The sequence below is a fragment of the Podarcis vaucheri genome (genome assembly GCF_965113315.1).
Source record: "Podarcis vaucheri genome assembly, chromosome: 4".
Classification (NCBI taxonomy): domain Eukaryota; kingdom Metazoa; phylum Chordata; class Lepidosauria; order Squamata; family Lacertidae; genus Podarcis; species Podarcis vaucheri.
The window spans coordinates 110,116,051-110,129,835 of NC_138762.1; the positions used below are offsets into that span (position 1 = coordinate 110,116,051).

General features: G+C 44.7%; 1 long non-coding RNA gene across 1 annotated transcript in view; it reads left to right on the plus strand.

Moving 5' to 3' along the window:
- Positions 1–231: 231 nt before the first annotated feature.
- The window catches only part of LOC309531756, a 28,548-nt gene continuing 14,994 nt past the window's right edge, over positions 232–13,785 (plus strand). Inside the window, exons 1-2 of the long non-coding RNA XR_014219428.1 lie at positions 232–391; positions 615–661. This is a non-coding gene — a long non-coding RNA (uncharacterized lncRNA). The remainder of the gene's footprint in view (positions 392–614; positions 662–13,785) is intronic.

Genomic DNA, 13,785 nt, shown 5'->3' on the forward strand with positions numbered 1-13,785 from the left:
CGTGTTGCTTTCGTTGTCTTACAGTATATCAATTCTGTAGCAGGTTTTGCTTGTTGAGTGGCTTAAGACTGAAGATTTGGGGCTGAAGCAACACATTGGATAGAAATGTGGCAAAATGGCAAAGGGAGGGAGCAGTTTTGAAAGGGAACCCAGTGAGAGGAGGTGGTGCTTATTACAATTCTACTCCATTTGCATCCCACCTATTTCTCAAGGTGATGTGCACAGATCTTCCCCCTCCTCAGTGGGTGGTGACTGGCCCAAGGTCAGCAAGTGAGCTCCATAGCTGCGTGGGAATTTGAACCCTGGTCTCTGAAGTCCTAGTCCACTATCCCATGCTGGCTTTGTGAGTGCAGAGAAACAGTGTGACAACAGGGGCCCCTTCTGAACAAAGGTGAGACATCTTAGGTGCTAAGCATTTGGCAAGAGAAGAACTGTGAATTATAATTTTATATTGCTCTGTACATTGAACACTGCTTTTCTTTTATATATTGTAAAAAATAAATACAACATAAAAAACCCAAATAGTGATGCTGGCACAAAACCCCACACATAGACTATAGAAAAAATATTGTGAAAATAATACTTTATTGCAACCTCTTCCTTTTTGTTCCTAGATTTTCTAGCAAGAAAGCAGCTGGTCTTTAAGGGGGCAAAAGCATTGGTAAGTTTGAACATTCTGGGACAGAATGGCCATTAATTAATTCTGATGTATTTTTAGTGTTCCATTAAATATGTACAGTGATGTGTCTCTAGTATTGGTGAGATGGAAAAAGGAGGCATAATTAATAGAGGAAAGAATGCACCCTTATGAATAGTGGCTGTGTTAAGTCATCTTCGATGACATGGAATTTCTAATTTGAGCCCTCAGAGACATATTTTAGACTGACTACCCTCAAGCTTGGGAAGTGAGCCTCCCTGACTGGAAAAAAAACTGCAGAGGAGCCTTGTTTAGTGTCTCAGCAGGTAGCCGTACATTAAGTGTAATTCTAAATGACAAGAGAAAACAAAGGCCAGGTTGTGTTATTAGAGGCACACTGCCGCTTCCTGACAGATGTGTGCGGCAAGGGAGAGAAGAGAAGAGAGTCCACGCTTCAGATCCTATCAAGCTTTAAATATTTTTGCTTTAAACATGTCAGCTTACGTTCTCTCGCCTTTTTCAAATGCATGATAATGGTGTAAGCAATCTCCTCTGCAAAGGGGAAGATGCAGCCAATCTCAGCACATAAGAGCAACCCTCTCTAATCCGTTGTGTGGGCTGCATGCATTTCAGCCTTGTCTTTGGGGCTTGTGTAAGGATTTCTCTCCTGCTCCCAGCAATGAAAAGGTCTGTGTAGTCATTTGAAAGCCACTGCAACAGCACAATACCTGATTACTTAATTTTGAGCAAGGAAGTTTACCATATTTCAGTATTTTGCATATATGATTTGTGATGAGCACTGACTGTTGACCACCAGGGAGATCTCTTTGGAGCACAATTTTCTCAGTCCTGTAATGATGTTCTGACAGTGAGGTAGTGCTATTGGTAGCTGTGCTGTTGATAGTTTATCAAATAGATTGCTTTGTGCTGATTGTGTCGGACTCGTCTGGGCTGCTTAGCTCTGCCTCTGTGACTATAAGGAGAGTAAGCTGGGGGTGGGGTGCGGACTGGATCCAGCCTCTCCCAAACCCCACGGTCCATTTTAACTCAATTTCCTTGCAACACTTGGTGTGGTTTCAAAATTCATGGGGCAGAGACACAGAGCTTTGCAGATACAACCAGTCAGCTGTTCAGCAGTGTCTGAAAATACTGCTTCATTTGCCTGGGCCTCTGCTACTATTGTCCCAAGTTCAGATATACCCCTCACATTTCCCTTTCAGTGCAAGTCTGTGCCAAATTGCTACACACACTCTATCTAGGCTTTTGAGGTAGTCTGGGACTCACCTGGCTGAGAGGGGGAAAGGTGCCTTTGGGAAGGATCAGCTGCCTGTGGGAGAAGTTCCTCACACAGCCAATCTTCCAAAATGCAACTGTCTCTAAAAGAGGCTACTTTCCCTGGCTGCACATGCCTGAACCCAGGAGGGAACAGGCACACACAGCCAATCTGAGCCCTTTGCAAGTCACCCAAATTTCAGAAGTTGAAGGGACTGCTTAAAATTGACAAGCTGGAATGTGTGCAGAGGAGGGTGAGCAAGATGATCAAGAAAACAAGCCTTATAAGGTTGATGGAACAGGGTAAGTTTAGCCTGGATAAGAGGAGGCTGAGAGGAAATATGATAGCCATCTTCAAATATCTCAAGGGCTGTCACATGGAAGAGGGAACAAGCTTGTTTTCTCCTGCTCCAGAGGGTAGGGCCTGAATCAATGGCTTCAACTTACAAGAAAGGAGATTCTGACTAAACATCAGGAATAACTTTTCGCCAGTAAGAGCTGTTTGACCGTGGAACAGACTCCCACGAGAGGTGGTGGACTCTCCTTCCTTGGGGGTTTTTAAGAAGGGGTTGGATGGCCATCTGTCATGGATGATTTAGTGGAGATTCCTGCGTTGTAGAGGGTTGGATTAGATGACCCTTGGGGATCCCTTAATTCTGTGATTTTGTGAAAGAGGAATGCTGGGAGAGAGAATGGAAACTTGGCAGGCCAAAATTGGTTTATGGGCTGGAGGTTTGCCACCCCTGATCTGCAGATAGCCCTGGCATCCGAGCAATGCTCTTTGACCCACAAATGAAAGGCTTATTTCTTTCCCTAGGTTTCTCCATGCATTGCTTCCATGTTTACCTTCAAAGATGGGACTACACTTCAGGGTTGATGTACTCTACTCGAATTCCCCATCCCCCCAGCAAACCAGTGCTATTTTTCTAGAAAAAGAGGTGCTGGAACTCACCATGAACACCACCCTCGTTCTCTTAGAATGGCAATGGCGTCCACCTGAGAGGTTCCTGTGAATTCCCTCTGAAAAAAGCCTTGGGTATTATTGCACTATTATTATGCAAGGTGGTGTAAGCCACAGCACAGTTCCCCACAATATGGGTATAATATGGATTTGTGACAAATCATTTGTCTGCAATAGCATTAAAAAAACCCTAACTTTACAAGCTCAGGAAAAATAATAAGCCATGTTTGAGTATGAAGTAAGACCCAAGTTAAAAAGATTGTGAACTCCAATTTTTTTCTTGCAGTCTTTTGTTTTTGAGTTGATAAAGCACTCTCCAATCAGAGCTAGACTAAAATCTTGGATAACTGAATTGTTTTCTATTGGATGGCAATCACTTCTCCAGCAGGAATGATAGAGAGAAAGGCTTAAAAATAAAGCAAAAAGTTCTTTCTACGTACAATGGGTGTTTTCCTCTAGACTTCTTTTTGTCCATTTGGCTATATAGGCTATTCTTCAATGTCAATCATTGTTCAGACTTCTTTCATTGACTTAATACTGAGACAGGAACAGGCTAATTTCTAAGAAAGAAAGAAAGAAAGAAAGAAAGAAAGAAAGAAAGAAAGAAAGAAAGAAAGAAAATACAGCCTGTATATTTTGCCTTGTTTCTCAGGTTCTACAAGGGCAAAGGATCAGGTTGCTGTTTATTTTTAAAGCCGGGAATCCAGGGAATATGGTTGGGTGCCACCTTAACCCCCATGACCACCTTAACCCCCATGACCAGGCTGCTGTCTATTCAGGGCACCTCCATCAGCAACTGTGATTTTGTGTTAGGAGCAGAAAATGCATTTTCACAGCTTCCCTGCCTCAAGTACTACTTATTATGCTTTGTCACATGCACTATTAAAAGCATGTATTTGTAGTAGCCTTAGTGCGCATCTCAGCAGGAAAAAATACAATATAACATATTGTTTTGTGGACAAGCATCACACCTTATGGTACAATAGTATATATTGTGGACTGTGCTATCGGTTCCTTAAAATTTATGTTCCTGCTACACAAAAGATTGAGAATACTGTATTGAGAAATGTTTGCATATGAACAACATGTTAAACTTGATTTGGTGTGGCATGAATGCACTGCAGCAAGACTTAGTCTTGCACACCCTCCCCCTCCTTCTGCTGGGCTGTGAGGAGGAGTCTGGAAGGGGTTGCTTACGCTTTCGGATCACCAAAGCTTGTTAGGTTGTCTGTAGTAACAAACTGTAAAGGTAAAGGGACCCCTGACCGTTAGGTCCAGTCGCGGACAACTCTGGAGTTGCGGCACTCATTTCGCTTTATTGGCCAAGGGAGCTGGCGTACAGCTTCCTGGTCATGTGGCCAGTATGACTAAGCCACTTCTGGTGAACCAGAGCAGCACACGGAAACACCGTTTACCTTCCCGCTGGAGTGGTACCTATTTATCTGCTTGCACTTTGACGTGCTTTCGAATGCTAGGTGGGCAGGAGCAGGGACTGAGCAACAGGAGCTCACCCCATCACGGGGATTTGAACAGCCGACCTTCTAATTGGCAAGCCCTAGGCTCTGTGGTTTAGACCATAGCGCCACCCGCATCCCAGTAACAAACTGTAGTTAACATTAATTATGGTTAGTTTCAAATAGTTTCAAGCTGTTTCAGGACTGGTGTTATATGGTCTCGGCGGCCACTTCCAGTCACCAGTCTAGCTGCCGCATTCTGGATTAGCTGTAGTTTCTGGGTCACCTTCAAAGGTAGCCCCACGTAGAGCGTGTTGCAGTAGTCCAAGCGGGAAATAACTAGAGCATGCACCACTCTGGCAAGACAGTCCGCAGGCAGGTAGGGTCTCAGCCTGCGTATCAGGTGGAGCTGGTAGACAGCCGCCCTGGACACAGAATGGACCTACGCCTCCATGGACAGCTGTGAGTCCAGAATGACTCCCAGGCTGCGCACCTGCTCCTTCAGGGGCACAGTTACCCTATTCAGGACCAGGGAGTCCTCCACACACACACACCCCTGTCCTCCCAAAACAGTACTTCTGTCTTGTCAGGATTCTACCTCAATCTGTTAGCCGCCATCCATCTTCCAACCGCCTCCAGGCACTCACACAGGACCTTCTCCGCCTTCACTGGTTCTGATTTAAAGGAGAGGTAGAGCTGGGTGTCATCTGCATACTGATGAACACCCAGCCCAAACCCTCTGATGATCTCTCCCAGCGGCTTCATATAGATGTTAAAAAGCATGGGGGGGAGGACGGAACCCTGAGGCACCCCACAAGTGAGAGCCATGGGGTCTGAACACTCATCCCCCACCACCACTTTCTGAACATGGCCCAGGAGGAAGGAGCGAAACCACTGTATCACAGTGCCCCCAGCTCCCAGCCCCTGTAGACGGTCCAGAAGGATGTTATGGTCGATGGTATCAAACCATAGATCATCAACCAGTGCGACCAAGGCAGTTTCAATCCCATGATGAGGCCTGAATCCCGACTGGAAGGGATCCAAATGGTCCGCATCCTCCAGGCGGATGTTGTTGTTCAGCAACTACCCGCTCAATCACCTTGCCCAAGAATGGAAGATTTGAGACTGGGCGATAGTTGGCCATACTGGCTGGGTCTAAAGATGTTTTTTTAAGAAGCGGTTTAATGACCACCTCTTTCAGCAGGTCTGGGAAGGTTCCTCACATAGGGAAGCATTCACCACCTGTCACGGTCCAGTCTACGGGCGATCGAAGTCCCGGCTGAGGACATCGGGACTGGGGGCAAGATGGCAGGAAAGAGTCCAGAAACCAGGGGTCCAAGGGTCAGGAAGCAGGGAGTCACAAAGTCAAGGGTCTGAGGGTCAAGATCAAGGAGTCAAGAAGCCAAGGTCCGAGAATCAGGAAGCAAGAAGCCAAGCGCAGCAAGGCAGGAAACGTGTTTCTGTGGCAAAGGGCCGAAGGGAAATGCTGACCTTATATCCCTTCTAGCTTTAGCCACCAGGTACCAAGCGGCCTCACCTGTGCGGCCACGCCTTGCCTCTCCAGAACATACTTAGGAAGGCCCCAGTCCTGCAAAGCCCTACTGGTCACAAGGCCCGGCTCCTGCACGCACTCCTGATACCACCCTGCGAAGCCCATCGCCCAGCCTTTCCCGGCTCGTTTTTATGAGCCAGGATGGGCAAGGATCAAAGAGACAGGTGGTTGGTTTCACTCATTCAATCAGCCCTCCCACATCCTTGGAGGTAACAGATTGGAGTTGATACCATGCAACTCGACTAGACTGGACTCTAGCACTCTCCCTCTCTGGCCCTGCTCCCAGGGTGGGGTCTACTTTTTCCGAATTGGAGCAACTTTATCTGCAAAAAAAAACTTTGCAAAACTATTGAAGGAGATCTTGGGGTTCGTACCAGGCCCTGATGGCAAAGGTGGTTCCATTAAATTGTGAACTACCTGAAAGAGTCTCCCACTGATGTTTTCTGCAGCTGCAACAGAGGCGGTGAAGAAGGTCCTCTTTGCCATCACCATCACTACTTGGTAGTCTTGATGTTGAGCTCTAACCTGTGTCCGGTCAGATTCAGAGTGAGTTTTCCACCACTGGTGCTCTAACCATCTCAGTGATTGTTTCATTGCCCTCAGCTCCCGGGAAAACCACGGGACTGTCTGGGCTCCATGCAATCGGAGAGGGTGCTTCGGAGCCAGACAGTAGATAGCCCTAGTTAAATCCACATTCCAGCAGGCCACCAGGGAATCAGCTGAAAGGCCATCAACATGGGATAAAACATCCCCTACCACTCTCTGGAAACCATTTTGATCCATTAAGTGGTGGGGGTGGACCATCCAAATCAGTTCCACCTCCCTGCAGAGGGGAAGGGTCGCGTGGGTTCTTTTGCACCCAGAAAAAGGCAGAACAGAGGTGGAATGGGGTTGAATGGAAGGGGGGCAGGCCTTGCTTATATGTGCTCCGCTGGCAAGCATGGGGGCTGGGAATGGAACTCCCACACAAAATGGTTCCAACTTTTTCATACATTGCTTAGCAAAGAATGTTAGTTACCTATTCACCAATGTACAATTGCTGCTGTCCCAACTGGTGCCTCGTTGCTCTTCTTTTTCTGATGTTGATTGTTGACTTCTGTAAGTTGTTGTTAGAAGCAGCCTATATATGTATTTCGGCAAGGACATTTTGTTATATGTATTCAATGCCTCACTGATGATGATGACGATGATGAATAAATAATATCTGCTCACCTGGGACTCCAAGTAGGCAACCGTTGTTGCATGGCGCGGCCGTGGTGGGTTTAAGGAGGCTGCCATCTTTCCAGGTGTGGCCTGGGGAGGGGATGGCTGGCACTGCCCACCTCTGACTGCGTCAGATTCTCAGGTAAGGGTGAGCAGTGCCCACTCACCCAATCAGAGACTGGCCTATTTAAGGGGGTGACCAGGTGTCGGCTGCCCTCTGGGCCGATAATTTAAAGCTCCACTCCATCATAGTTGTAACTTGAAGCTAGATGTGGAAACAGCACTTTCTGACTGAAATAAGTATAAAATTACAGGGGCAGGAGGGAAGGAAGAAAATGATGTGCGGTGGGGGGGGGAGTGAGTAGTGTTTTTCCAATGTACAAGTGTCTCTACTAAATACTTCTGTTCCCAGTGAGTGACAGTAAGATGCATACAATTGAGCATTGAAAAGCTACCTTTCTCCCCCAAATTCTGTTACTAAGGAGACTTGAAATACAGGCAGAAAACTACTTGAAATAATGAAAACACCACTTGATTGTCATTTGTTAGAAATATTATTTTCATCAAGGAAATAGACTTCAAGGGTGCTCATGTCTCAGACACTCAGACGAGGACGAACCTCGATGAAAGCATGACCCTCACTTAATGCCAGATCATAAAGCAGCTTTGCAAATAGGAGTCAGCATTGGGGCCCCAAAGGGGGCATCTAAATACCAATTCAAATGTGAAGGCTAAAGCCAGCCTTTCCCTAATATTCTGCTTTATTAGAATAAGGGCCTTGAGGGGTTGGTGTCAACACTTTTTCATAAAACTGCACATGACAAAATTCCAGAGAGCAGCCTGTCATTCATATCTCATCTTCTCTCCACAAACGTGTCTTGACTATTAGTATGACTATCTCAGCACATCTTTTCATGCTACTTTCTTAGACATATGTTAAAACATCTCCCCCAAAATTGTGAAAGTGACCAATGTATTTTGTAATCTTGTATATCTTACAGATAGGGAGCAAGTAGTGATTAAACAATGTTTCCTCTCTTGTCAGCTAACTAGAACTCCTTCAGCTAAGGATGGGAGAGAAATTGGATTCAAATGTTCACCCTCAATTTCTCATTGTTCCAATCTTAAATACTGTTCTTCACATTTTGCAGCAATTTGTTTTACTATTTTAATATTTTGTTTTAGTATTTGAGTGATAATTTCTCCTAGAAAGCACATTTTATATGCAGCTTTGACTAATGTACACATATCTGTAAGCGGTTCTCTCTAATATAATATATTTTTTGCACAATGTTTCCAGTAACATATTTATTTTTATGCATACTTTACCCTTGTACATGCATTTTGGTAAACATTGTGCTTGGAAAACTATACCACAAAATTCAGATAAGTACAGATTTTGAAGGATAGCTGTGTTCTGGCCTTTGAGATCCAAAATTGACAGATTCTTCTATCTCTCCCCTTAGCCACATTGAGTTAAACCTGTGTTGTAACAGCTAATGAATGTTTCGGATATGATTCAGCAAATATGTTGGGTGAACATCTTGAAACACTGAATTTATATTGATGGGGGCTGCTAATAGATCACTACAAATGTCAAGTGCTGGCGTGTTAAAAAGATCAGAACTCCCAGGATTCAAAAAATGTAATTAGAATTTGGCATTGGTTTAAATCAACTGATGACCTGCCCTATCGTTTAAATTTGTTTCTGCTGTTGTTCTAAAACGTTGTATGTTCTTGCATGCAATTATTAAGCAGTTTACTTGCATAAAAAGCCTGACTAAAAATGATTGCTCCTTTTAATTTCACAGATTGAAACAGTTTTAGTAGTTTCATGGAGCTCCAGGGCATCTATGGCACCATCCCAACTTGTCCTTTGAAAAAAAAATGCAACCTAGGCTGATTTTAAAAATTATGACTAGCCCAAAGTTTCCCAATTTGCAACCATGGCTTGCAGCATCATGGAATAATCCAAACTATTTGGATGTTGAAATGAGTTACAGTTCGCCTCAGCTCAGGACTGGATGGCAGGGATTCACCTTGTGCGAGGCTGAGGGTTCTCTAAATCATTCAAGTAGTGGTTTAGTGTTATGTTTAAATTATAGGCCTTTTCATTTTTCTATCTGTGGGTGGCTTGTGGGGCCACACAATCTCTACCCCAAGGTTAATTCAGGTTTATTCATGTAGTAGCAAACCATAAAATCACCAGTCTGTAGCGGACAGATGATGGGCTGGGTGCAAACCTCAGTAATTCTTGTAAAGAATATGAGTATTTGTTGTTGTTTAGTCGTTTAGTCGTGTCCGACTCTTTGTGACCCCATGGACCAGAGCACGCCAGGCACTCCTGTCTTCCACTGCCTCCCGTAGTTTGGTCAAACTCATGCTGGTAGCTACGAGAACACTGTCCAACCATCTCGTCCTCTGTCGTCCCCTTCTCCTTGTGCCCTCAATTTGTCCCAACTTCAGGGTTTCCAGAGAGTCTTCTCTTCTCATGAGGTGGCCAAAGTATTGCAGCCTCAGCTTCACGATCTGTCCTTCCAGTGAGCACTCAGGGCTGATTTCTTTCAGAATGGATCGGTTTGATGTTCTTGCAGTCCATGGGACTCTCAAGAGTCTCCTCCAGCACCAGAATTCAAAAGCATCAATTCTTTGGCGATCAACTTTCTTTATGGTCCAGCTCTCACTTCCATACATCACTACTGGGAAAACCATGGCTTTAACTATACAGACCTTTGTCAGCAAGGTGATGTCTCTGCTTTTTAAGATGCTGTCTAGGTTTGTCATTGCTTTTCTCCTAAGAAACAAGCGTCTTTTAATTTTGTGACTGCTGTCACCATCGGCAGTGATCATGGAGCCCAAGAAAGTAAAATCTCTCACTGCCTCCATTTCTTCCCTTTCTATTTGCCAGGAGGTGATGGGCCCAGTGGCCATGATCTTCGTTTTTTTGATGTTGAGCTTCAGACCATATTTTGCGCTCTCCTCTTTCACCCTCAATAAAAGGTTCTTTAATTCCTCCTCACTTTCTGCCTTCAAGGTTGTGTCATCTGCATATCCGAGGTTGTTGATATTTCTTCCGGCAATCTTAATTCTGGCTAGGGATTCATCCAGCCCAGCCTTTCGCATGAGGAATTCTGCATATAAGTTAAATAAGCAGGGAGACAATATACAGCCTTCTCTTGCTCCTTTCCCTATTTTGAACCAATCAGTTGTTCCATATCCAGTTCTAACTGTAGCTTCTTGTCCCACATAGAGATTTCTAAGGAGATAGATGAGGTGATCAGGCACTCCCATTTCTTTAAGAACTTGCCATATTTTGCTGTGGTCAACACAGTCAAAGGCTTTTGCATAGTCAATGAAGCAGAAGTAGATGTCTTTCTGGAACTCTCTAGCTTTCTCCATAATCCATCGCATGTTTGCAATTTGGTCTCTGGTTCCTCTGCCCCTTCGAAATCCAGCTTGCACTTCTGGGAGTTCTTGGTCCACATACTGCTTAAGCCTGCCTTGTAGAATTTTAAGCATAACCTTGCTAGCGTGTGAAATGAGTGCAATTGTGCGGTAGTTGGAACATACTTTGGCACTTCCCTTCTTTGGGATTGGGATGTAGACTGATCTTCTCCAATCCGCTGGCCACTGCTGAGTTTTCCAAATTTGCTGGCATATTGAGTGTAGCACCTTAACAGCATCATCTTTAAAAAATTTAAATAGTTCAGCTGGAATATCATCACTTCCACTGGCCTTGTTATTTGCAGTGCTTTCTAAGGCCCATTTGACTTCACTCTCCAGGATGTCTGGCTCAAGGTCAGCAACCACACTACCTGGGGTGTACGATACATCCATATCTTTCTGGTATAATTCCTCTGTGTATTCTTGCCACCTCTTCTTGATGTCTTCTGCTTCTGTTAGGTCCTTACCACTTTTGTCCTTTATTATGGTAATCTTTGTACGACATGTTCCTTTCATATCTCCAATTTTCTTGAACAGATCTCTGGATTTCCCCATTCTATTGTTTTCCTCTATTTGCATTGCTCATTTAAGAAGGCCTTATAGAATCATAGAATCATAGAGTTGGAAGAGACCACAAGGGCCATCGAGTCCAACCCCCTGCCAAGCAGGAAACACCATCAGAGCACTCCTGACATATGGTTGTCAAGCCTCTGCTTAAAGACCTCCAAAGTAGGAGACTCCACCACACTCCTTGGCAGCAAATTCCACTGTCGAACAGCTCTTACTGTCAGGAAGTTCTTTCTAATGTTTAGGTGGAATCTTCTTTCTTGTAGTTTGGATCCATTGCTCCGTGTCCGCTTCTCTGGAGCAGCAGAAAACAACCTTTCTCCCTCCTCTATGTGACATCCTTTTATATATTTGAACATGGCTATCATATCACCCCTTAACCTCCTCTTCTCCAGGCTAAACATGCCCAGCTCCCTTAGCCGTTCCTCATAAGGCATCGTTTCCAGGCCTTTGACCATTTTGGTTGCCCTCCTCTGGACACGTTCCAGTTTGTCAGTGTCCTTCTTGAATTGTGGTGCCCAGAACTGGACACAGTACTCCAGGTGTGGTCTGACCAGAGCAGAATACAGTGACACTATTACTTCCCTTGATCTAGATGCTATACTCCTATTGATGCAGCCCAGAATTGCATTGGCTTTTTTAGCTGCCGCGTCACACTGTTGGCTCATGTCAAGTTTGTGGTCAACCAAGACTCCTAGATCCTTTTCACATGTACTGCTCTCAAGCCAGGTGTCCCCCATCTTGTATTTGTGCCTCTCATTTTTTTTGCCCAAGTGCAATACTTTACATTTCTCCCTGTTAAAATTCATCTTGTTTGTTTTTGCCCAGTTCTCTAATCTGTCAAGGTCGTTTTGAAGTGTGACCCTGTCCTCTGGGGTGTTAGCCACCCCTCCCAGTTTGGTGTCATCTGCAAATTTGATCAGGATGCCCTTGAGTCCATCATCCAAGTCGTTGATAAAGATGTTGAATAAGACCGGGCCCAAGACAGAACCCTGTGGCACCCCACTAGTCACTCTTCTCCAGGATGAAGAGGAACCATTGATGAGCACCCTTTGGGTTCGGTCAGTCAGCCAGTTACAAATCCACTGAGTGGTAGCATAGTCAAGACCGCATTTTACCAGCTTCTTTACAAGAATATCATGGGGCACCTTGTCAAATGCCTTGCTGAAATCAAGGTAGGCTACATCCACTGCGTTCCCTTCATCTACCAGGCTTGTAATTCTGTCAAAAAACGAGGTCAGGTTAGTCTGACATGACTTATTTTTCAGAAATCCATGCTGACTATTGGTGATCACAGCATTCCTTTCTAGGTGCTCACAGACTGTTTGCTTAATGATCTGCTCCAGAATCTTCCCTGGTATTGATTTATTGTCTCTCCTTGCTATTTTTTGGAAATCTGCATTCAATTTCCTGTCTCCCTCGCATTTTGCTTGCCTTCTCTCCCCCGCTATTTGTAAGGCCTCCTTCGACAGCCCCTTTGCTTCCTTGCATTTCCTTTTCATTGGGATGGTTTTTGTTGCTGCCTCCTGTATAATGTTACGAGCCTCCACCCATAGTTCTTCAGGCACTCTGTCCACCAAATCTAAATCCTTAAACCTGTTCCTCACTTCCACTGTATATTCATAAGGGATTTGATTTAGATTGTAACTTAGCGGCCCAGTGGTTTTTCTTACTTTCTTCAGCTTGAATTTTACTACAAGAAGCTGATGATCTGACCCACAGTCCCAGGTCTTGTTTTTGCTGACTGTATAGAGCTTTTCTATCTTTGGCTGCAGGGAATATAATTAATCTGATTTCAATGCTGCCCACCTAGTGATGTCCATGTGTAGAGTCGTCTCTTGTGTTGTTGGAAAAGAGTGTTTGTGATGACCACCTTGTTCTCTTGGCAGAACTCTATTAGCCTTTGCCCTGCTTCGTTTTGAACTCCAAGGCCAAACTTGCCAGTTGTTCCTTTTATCTCTTGACTCCCTACTTCAACATTCCAATCTCCTATAATGAGAAGAACATCCTTCTTTGGTGTCATTTCTATAAGGTGTTGTAAGTCTTCATAGAATTGGTCAATTTCAGTTTCTTCAGCACCAGTGGTTGCTGCATAAACTTGGATTACTGTGATGTTAAAAGGTCTGACTTGGATTCGTATCGAGATCATTCTATCATTTTTGAGGTTGCATCCCAGTACAGCTCTCACCACTCTTTTGTTGACTATGAGGGCCGCTCCATTTCTTTTATGGGATTCTTGCCCACAGTAGTAGATATGATGGTCATCCGAACTGAATTCGCCCATTCCCGACCATTTTAGCTCACTGATACCCAGGATGTCAATATTTATTCTTGCCATCTCATTTTTTACCACATCCAACTTACCCAGGTTCATGGTTCTTACATTCCAGGTTCCTATGCAATATTTTTCTTTACAGCATTGGACTTTCTTTTCGCATCCAGGCATATCCGCAACTGAGCGTCCTTTCAGCTTTGGCCCAGCCCCTTCATCAGCTCTGAATCTACTTGTACTTGCCCTCCGCTCTTCCTCAGTAGCATGTTGGACGCCTTCTGACCTGAGGAGCTCATCTTCCAGTGTCATAACTTTTATATGCCTGTCGTCTTTGTCCATGGAGTTTTCTTGGCAGGGATACTGGAGTGGCTTGGATCACGTTTGGTCAAAACTCTCCACTATGACCTGTCCATCTTGGGTGGC